Source organism: Lactuca virosa, chromosome 8 (genome assembly GCF_052849685.1).
Source record: "Lactuca virosa cultivar CGN04683 chromosome 8, Lactuca_virosa_CGN04683_v6, whole genome shotgun sequence".
NCBI classification, from domain to species: Eukaryota; Viridiplantae; Streptophyta; class Magnoliopsida; order Asterales; family Asteraceae; genus Lactuca; species Lactuca virosa.
Genome location: NC_136433.1, coordinates 115,843,965 through 115,852,755, shown reverse-complemented (window position 1 = coordinate 115,852,755; position 8,791 = coordinate 115,843,965).

The window sequence follows — 8,791 nt, the reverse complement described above, 5'->3', positions numbered from 1 at the left end:
ATTGCTAACTGTATAATCTTTGTAATATGATTATGCTTACAACATTAGGATGATATTATGTCGGTAGATACGCTGTCCAACTTTTAAGGATAATATTATGCCTAGTTATATATTGACACATGCTGATAGAAAACATCATACCTAGTTGTTACGCTGGCTAGTTGCCAGGAAATGTCGTTTCTTTAGTCGTTACTATAGCCAACCGTTGTGTAACATTCAGTTTAGGGAAGCAATTGTCAAGTTTTAAAATTTAAAGGTTATAACCCTACTCACGACATGAGGTATGTATGTCACGTCGTGGGGAGATTAGTGCAATCGCGCATCACCTTTGGGCTCACGACGTGAGCACATTTGGCTCACGACGTGAGAGTAGCCTGAGAGGAAACCCTAATTTTCGGGGTTTTATTCCATCACCTCCTTGCACTCCCCTTTGAGACCCTGTGGTGTTTCTAGCCAAAAGAGAAGAAGAGGAAGAGAATATAGTCCATCATTTATGCATTCAAGTCTCACCATCAAGCATTTTCACACATTCTGAGCCTTTTGTGAGTTTCAATTTCATTGCTTTACGAGTCCATAAGCTTAGATCTAGGTTTTTATGCTTAATCATTCATATTCAAGATGATATAGTGGTTGAAATCCATAAAGTTGCCAACTTTATGGATCTCCAGTGTCCATTGAGTAATATAGATGCTAGATCTGAATTATGGTTGAGTTTTATGTCACATACATGAGTTTGGTGTCATTTCCTCATTTTGTGCCCTAGATAGTGCTTTGGACATGCATTGGACATGCATGTCCAAAAATCCATGATTTTTATGATGTTCTGGAGTAAATAAGACACTATGGAGGGTTTGGTTGTTTGGCCAAAAAGGGATTAAGAGTTTCATTAATAACTTTTGATCAGAGCGTTCTCACGACGTGAGCACATGGGTGTATTTTGAGTTTGACCAGGTTTTGACGACGTGAGGATGGTATTCCTCAATTATTTTGACTTTTGACTTTGACCAGGTTTTGACCAAGTTTGAATTAAGGGTATTTTGGGTATTTTGAGTTGTATTTGAGATTGGTCACTATTTGATGAATAAGTTACCGGTAGAGCTGATATTCAGAGCAGTGTCTGTTGGATTAGGTGTCTAAGCCCATAACTATAATTGGTATGTACTTGAATTGATAGCAGCACAGTCCTTTTGGGTTGCCCTCAACCTAGCAACTGGACAAGGAAATTATGAAAGGAGAGATATTAATTTATAAGATTAATAAATTAATATAAATGATTTATTAGTATGTTAAAAGATTAATATATTAATTAGAAATCATTATGTTTAATTAATTGTTAGCCAGAAATTAATCAGAATTGATTTTGGGGTTAAAAGAATTAATTATAAAGTGCAGGGACTAGTTTGCAATTAACTGATAGTTAAAGGGAAGGATCCAGAACTCCCTTGGAAGGGGGTGGACAAAAACCCTAGGGGAAAACCTAGAGAATTCGTCCAAAGGGTCCAATATAAGGCCTTGGGTCTTGCTTAGGCCCTAAGCAAAGGATAACTAGGGTTTTCCCTAAACCCTAGTTCCCTCAACTATTTAAGGAGCCTCCTGGCTCACATTTTAGGGTACTCATTCTTTGGAAGAAACCCTAGTGGCCGAAATTGCATACTCCCTCCCCTCTCTCTTCTTCTACTTTCCTTCTTGCTAGTCATTGGGTGTGATTCCATTAGAGGCATTACACTTGTGGTGCTAAAGCTTCCAAGAAGATCAAGATCAAGATCAAGGGAATATCAATTGTTTGCTATAACAATTGAAAGGTATGTAAACCCTAAACCCTAGTTTGTTAATTTCGAAATTAGTCTCTCTCCTCTAGGGTTCTTGTTTTGCAAATCAAAATTATATGTTCAATAGTTAAAACATAGATCCAAAATAGGTTGCATGTGAACTTAGGAATTGTTTTCTAGTTTATTTGTTTCACCTAAAACCCATCAGTGGTATCAGAGCCATTGTTTGTTTTAAATTGAATTGCTATAATTGTTGAATTGCAAATTAGGGTTTATAGCTATTAAACCCTAAAGGCCAAATTTTCGATTTCTAGGGTTTTGGATGAAAAGGGTTTTTCGAAAAACCCTAGCCTCCAAAGAACCCTAATCGAAATTAGGGTTAGGGTTTTGAAAACCCTAGCCTACTCCCTTGTGAATTTCGAAATATGCTAGAGGATAACTAGGGTTTCTTGTTTTGGATAATTGTTACTTAATTAGATTAATTGGATAATTATCCTTACCCTATTTTTCGAAATTTATAGGGATAAGGATTAGGATTAAATTAATGGATTAATTTAATTAGATAATCCTTACAAGATTTAATAATTTGGTTAATAGTTAATTAAAAGATAAATATTAAATCTAGTTAATTGGTTTATTTAAATTTAAATTTAATAGCTTAAATTTCGAAATTTATAAACCCTTGAAGTTTTAAAATGTTTTAAAACACACCTTATATATATATATATTATAATTAAAAGTCTAATATTATATATGTATAAGAATATGGTCAGTCAAATCGCTAGTATGCCTCATTCACGAAGCTAATCTATAAGGGGGGTATAAGGAAACTGCCTATAAAATGGTAGTTGAATGGGTGTCCACTCTCACCCACCGCCTCCTTGATTAGTGGAGGGTCGTTAGCAGAACGGATTTGATAGGACAACTACTTCTCATTAAAAGTATAATGATAGTAAAGAAAGTACTAGAACATTATTTTCAAAATCCCAACTCTAGTTACTTTAGGAAAAATGTGAAAAGTATGCTAATCCATGAAATTGCACATTATGCTTTATTGGTCGTTAGTGGAGCGTGTGTGGTTAACCAGCACACTAAAAGGCACTAATAAAGAGTAGTAATGGGTATCTCATAATTGTCATTTTGATGGAGCGTGTGTGGTTTACCAGCACATCAATAGTTAATGATAAAGACAATGAGGTTACCAAGCACATTTGCATGGTCATTCACATCTTGTTTGTGATCCTCGGCATCCCAGTCACAAATAGAAGAGCATAATCTGAGATTAAAACATGCCATTGAATAGTTTCAATGTATCTCAAAAGAATTAGGAATTTCACTTCGTTTGTTTCGTCTAATGGTGGAATTGGTGAATCGTCATTCACCTACCTTTATGAAATTTGCACTTGGATCTCGGCATCCCATTTCTAAGTTGTGAATCTTCATAGTTGGATCCTAACCTTGATATTATATCTTTGGGTTATTCTATTAAGGTATCTTGAAATCTAACTAAAACTTTCTTTCTTTTCAGATGTCTACTCCTGGAAACACTTCTGCTTCGTCCTCCTCCAACCAAAACTTCTCTTTGCTCAATATTTGCTCCAAAGTCGTTATGGATGGCTCAAACTATAACGATTGGATGCGCAACATCAAGATGGCTCTTCGTTTCGAGAACAAAGAATATGTTCTTGAAAAGGAGCTCAAAGAGCTTGATGAGAATGAAGCTACTCCTGAAGATCTTGCTGCATACAAAAAACATTACGATGATGCTACCAAAGTGGCATGCATCATGGTGGCAACTATGTCCCCAGAACTGCAGAGGTACTATGAGGACTACTGGCCTTTCGAGATGAACAAGGACCTTATGGAAAAGTACCATAAGCGAGCTCGTCAAGAAAAGTTCGAAGTAGTCAAGTCACTCATGGCTTGCAAGATGAAAGATGGGGAGTCGGTTGTGTCACATGTGCAAAGAATGCAACGCTACATAGAGCGTTTGGTCAAGCTCAATATTCACTTTGATGAGGAATTGGCCATTGACATGGTCTTGAACTCACTTCCTGAATGTTATGGTCAGTTTATTCTAACTTACCATTTGAACAATACTGAGCAGACCTTGGCCCAATTGCACAACTTGTTGCAGACAGCTGAGGCAGGGATGACGGGTAAAAGTATACCCTCCACACCTACGAGTGCCCCTGTTTTGGCTATTGGACAGGGAAAGGGGAAAAAGAGGAAAGGTCCTCCCAAGCAAAACTGGAAGAGCAAGGCTCAAGCTGGGTCATCTAGTAATGGCCCAAAGGTTAAGCCCAATGGTTCCACTCCCCATGTTTCTGATCCAAAAGAGGCAGTTTGCTTTTACTGCAACCAAAAGGGGCATTGGAAGAGATCTTGCCCACAATATCTGCAAGATATCAAGGATGGCAAAGTGAAGCCATCTTCGGCAGGTATTTACACTATTTCTGCTAATAACTCATTATCTTCTCGTTCATGGGTCCTTGATACAGGATGTGGTTTTCATATCTGTTCTGATTTGCAGGGTCTAAAGGAAAGTGAGGAGATAGAGCGAGGAAGGATAAACCTGATCATGGGAAACAGAAAGTCTTCACCAGTAACCAAGATCGGAGTTTATCAGCTTCTGCTTAGTAATGATGTTAGATTAGATTTAATAAATTGTTGCTATTCGTCTGAGATGACGAGAAACATTATTTCATTTCATGCATTGTTCAGACAAGGTTTTACATATTCTTTTAATGATTTGAATGGTTCAATTTCTGTTTATAAGAATGGTGTTTTTATGTTTGAAGCTTTGCCTTGTAATGGTGTGTATGAAACAGTGACTTGTGTTGATAGCCTAGGAAATAGTGTACTTAATATTGACTTGTCTAATAGTGTAGACAAGGCATGCTTGTGGCATTGTCGTCTTGGACACATTAACAAGAAACGCATAGCCCAACTCCAAAAGGATGGAGTGTTGGAATCATTTGACCTAAAGTCAGATGATATGTGTGAATCTTGTCTTTTGGGAAAGATGACAAAATCACCATTCACAGGGTCTTGTGAAAGAGGTGAAGGTCTGTTGGATCTCATACACATGGATGTGTGTGGGCCCTTCAGATCAACTACAAGAGATGCTAATCGATTCTATGTGACTTTCACTGACGATTATAGCAGATATGGATATATCTACTTGATCAAGCATAAGTCAGAAACTTTTGAAAAGTTCAAAGAGTTTAAGCATGAAGTCGAAAATCAATTGGGCAGAAAGATAAAGATACTTAGATCCGATAGAGGCGGGGAGTATCTTAGTATCGAGTTTAACGACTATCTGAAAGAATGTGGGATAGTCTCACAATTGACTCCTCCTAGGACACCACAGTTAAATGGTGTAGCTGAGAGGCGCAATCGAACCTTGTTAGACATGGTTCGTTCTATGATGAGTCGGGCTTCGCTTCCTATTCACTTCTGGGGGTATGCCTTAGAGACAGCCGCCCACATCCTCAATCTTGTCCCTACAAAGAAGGTTGCCAAAACACCTCACGAAATGTGGACAGGGAAGGTTCCCTCGTTAGCACATATTAAAGTCTGGGGTTGTGAAGCTTTCGTAAGACGAGAGACTCACGACAAGCTAGCAGCTAGAAGTGAGAAATGTGTTTTCGTTGGTTACCCAAAGCAGTCTTTTGGATATTTGTTCTACAGGCCTAGTGAGAACGTGGTCTTTGTAGCACGAAGAGGAGTCTTTCTTGAAAGAGAGCTCATATTCAAAGAGGACAGTGGGAGCACTATTGACCTTGAAGAAATTCAAGAGTCAGCCAATGAAGGAACCTTAGATGACACTAGCACTCAACCAGAGGAAACAGTTCCTGTTGAACCAATTGATAACTCATTACCTCTTAGAAGATCCACTAGGGTGAGTGTGCCACCTGAGTTGTATGGTTTTCATATTACTTCAGATGGTGACACATTCATAAGTGACAAAACACTGGTAAACTTAGATGAACCAGTCACTTATAAGGAAGCAATGGCAGGCCCAGAGGCTTCCAAGTGGAAAGAGGCAATGGACAGCGAGATTAAGTCCATGTATGACAACCAAGTTTGGAATTTGGTTGATAGTGCACCAGGTCGCAAGACAGTTGGGTGCAAATGGATCTTCAAGAAGAAGACAGACATGGATGGGAATGTGCATACATTCAAGGCTCGACTAGTTGCAAAAGGTTTTACTCAAACCCCAGGGGTTGACTATGATGAGACTTTTTCGCCAGTGGCTAAGATTAAATCTATTAGGATATTGCTCGCCATAGCTGCCTTTCATGATTATGAAATCTGGCAGATGGATGTCAAAACTGCTTTCCTTAATGGGAAGTTGGCTGAAGATGTTTACATGAGTCAGCCAGAGGGTTTTGTTGATGCAAAGTTCCCCAATAGAGTGTGCAAGCTTGAGAAATCCATTTATGGATTGAAACAAGCATCTCGCAGTTGGAATCTTTGCTTCCATGAGAAAGTCAAAGAGTTTGGTTTCTCTAGAAGTGAAGATGAGTTCTGTGTGTATATCAAGGCTAGTGGGAGTATAGTAACTTTTCTGGTGTTGTATGTCGATGACATATTACTCATTGGTAACGACGTTCCAACCTTGAAAGAAGTTAAGTCTTGGCTTGGAAAGTGTTTTACCATGAAAGACCTTGGAGAAGCTGCCTATATTCTTGGGATTAGAATATTGAGAGATAGAAAGAAGAGACTAATTGGACTTAGTCAGAGCACATACTTGGATAAGGTACTGAAGAGGTTTAGTATGGAAAATTCCAAGAAGGGAGAGCTACCTATCCAGAGCAATACCAAATTGAGTAAGACTCAATGCCCAAGTACAAATGTTGAAATAGATGACATGAGTCGTGTACCTTATGCTTCCGCTGTCGGATCGATCATGTACGCTATGACATGTACTCGCCCTGATGTGGCATTTGCTTTGAGCATGGTCAGTCGCTATCAGGGAAACCCAGGTAGAGCTCATTGGATAGCAGTTAAGAATATACTCAAGTATTTGCGAAGGACAAAGGACTGGGTCCTTGTGCTTGGTGGCAGTGATACTTTGAGAGTAGATGGTTACAGTGATGCCAGTTTTCAGACGGATAGAGATAACTTCCGTTCTCAGTCGGGCTGGGTGTTTTTACTGAATGGAGGAGCAGTTACTTGGAAGAGTTCCAAGCAAAATACGGTGGCTGATTCTACTTGTGAATCAGAGTACATAGCAGCAAGTGAAGCGTCGAAAGAAGCAGCTTGGTTGAGGAACTTCATCGGGGATCTCGGAGTTGTTCCAACCATCCAGGAGCCTATGGAACTGTTCTGCGATAATGAAGGAGCGGTTGCCTTGACAAAGGAACCGAGAGATCATGGTAAGACCAGACATATCGACAGAAAGTACCATTTCATCAGACATAGAGTAGAAGAAGGCCATCTTATAGTAAAGAGGGTTTCATCTGAAGATAACCCATCAGATCCTCTCACAAAGGGTCTGAGTAGGGCTAAGCATATTCAGCATGCTCGGAGCATAGGACTGAAAGATGATATTAGTTTTAGTAGTTAGATTAGTTTTTGAAACTTGTAACAAAGTAAATGTAATTGACTTTTGGTGATTAAATAATAAAGTATTATTTACAAGTTTGGCTACTACCTTTTGTCAATTGTTTATTATTGTGTTTCACATTTTGCATGTTTTACTTCCTGAATAATGAGATTATTCAAACTCCACAATCGCTCATACTCTTGAAAGTAAGTAGTGAATTAAGACTGTCATGAATTGGATTGCAGATTGTCTAAAGATAGACATGGCAATAGAATTGCTGCAACGTTCATGAGTACTCAGAAATTGAGATTTGAGTATTGGATATACCCTCGCTCAGAGTATTACTTCATGGAATTCATCACGAGTAATACTGAGACGATAATATCTTGTAATCTTGAAACAAAGATATATGAGTTGTGATTTACAAGTCGGTCATGCATTGGTGATACGAAAACGCATCAGTAACTTGGTGTTATAAAACGTATTGTCATGCATAATTTGATGAGTAAAAGATACAAGCATATGAGTCAACGTTTATTCGTTCCTTTTGCCCTAACCGGAAAAGCGATATCTGTGGGCCCCTCGATGATTTGGTGTTGACTTATGTGCTGGGCCCAGCCAGGACTAAATTGATGTGTTCGATTAGAAGTCCTATATCATCACGAATCAGAAATCGGGAAACATAGACTCTGGACAAACAGATTGATTACATTCCATGTCTTTTGTCTGGGGATATCAAGCAGAACGAAGGGTTATATGATCACTTATCTTAGGACACGTAACTGACTGGGTCAGAGTTCGGCAGCAGCTTTTTGGAAGCTACAATTTGCTGGTCAAATTTAGAAGGCATACTAGCAATTATAGTTACAGACTTATCCAAGTGGGAGACTGTTGGATTAGGTGTCTAAGCCCATAACTATAATTGGTATGTACTTGAATTGATAGCAGCACAGTCCTTTTGGGTTGCCCTCAACCTAGCAACTGGACAAGGAAATTATGAAAGGAGAGATATTAATTTATAAGATTAATAAATTAATATAAATGATTTATTAATATGTTAAAAGATTAATATATTAATTAGAAATCATTATGTTTAATTAATTGTTAGCCAGAAATTAATCAGAATTGATTTTGGGGTTAAAAGAATTAATTATAAAGTGCAGGGACTAGTTTGCAATTAACTGATAGTTAAAGGGAAGGATCCAGAACTCCCTTGGAAGGGGGTGGACGAAAACCCTAGGGGAAACCCTAGAGAATTCGTCCAAAGGGTCCAATATAAGGCCTTGGGTCTTGCTTAGGCCCTAAGCAAAGGATAACTAGGGTTTTCCCTAAACCCTAGTTCCCTCAACTATTTAAGGAGCCTCCTGGCTCACATTTTAGGGTACTCATTCTTTGGAAGAAACCCTAGTGGCCGAAATTGCATACTCCCTCCCCTCTCTCTTCTTCTACTTTCCTTCTTGCTAGTCAT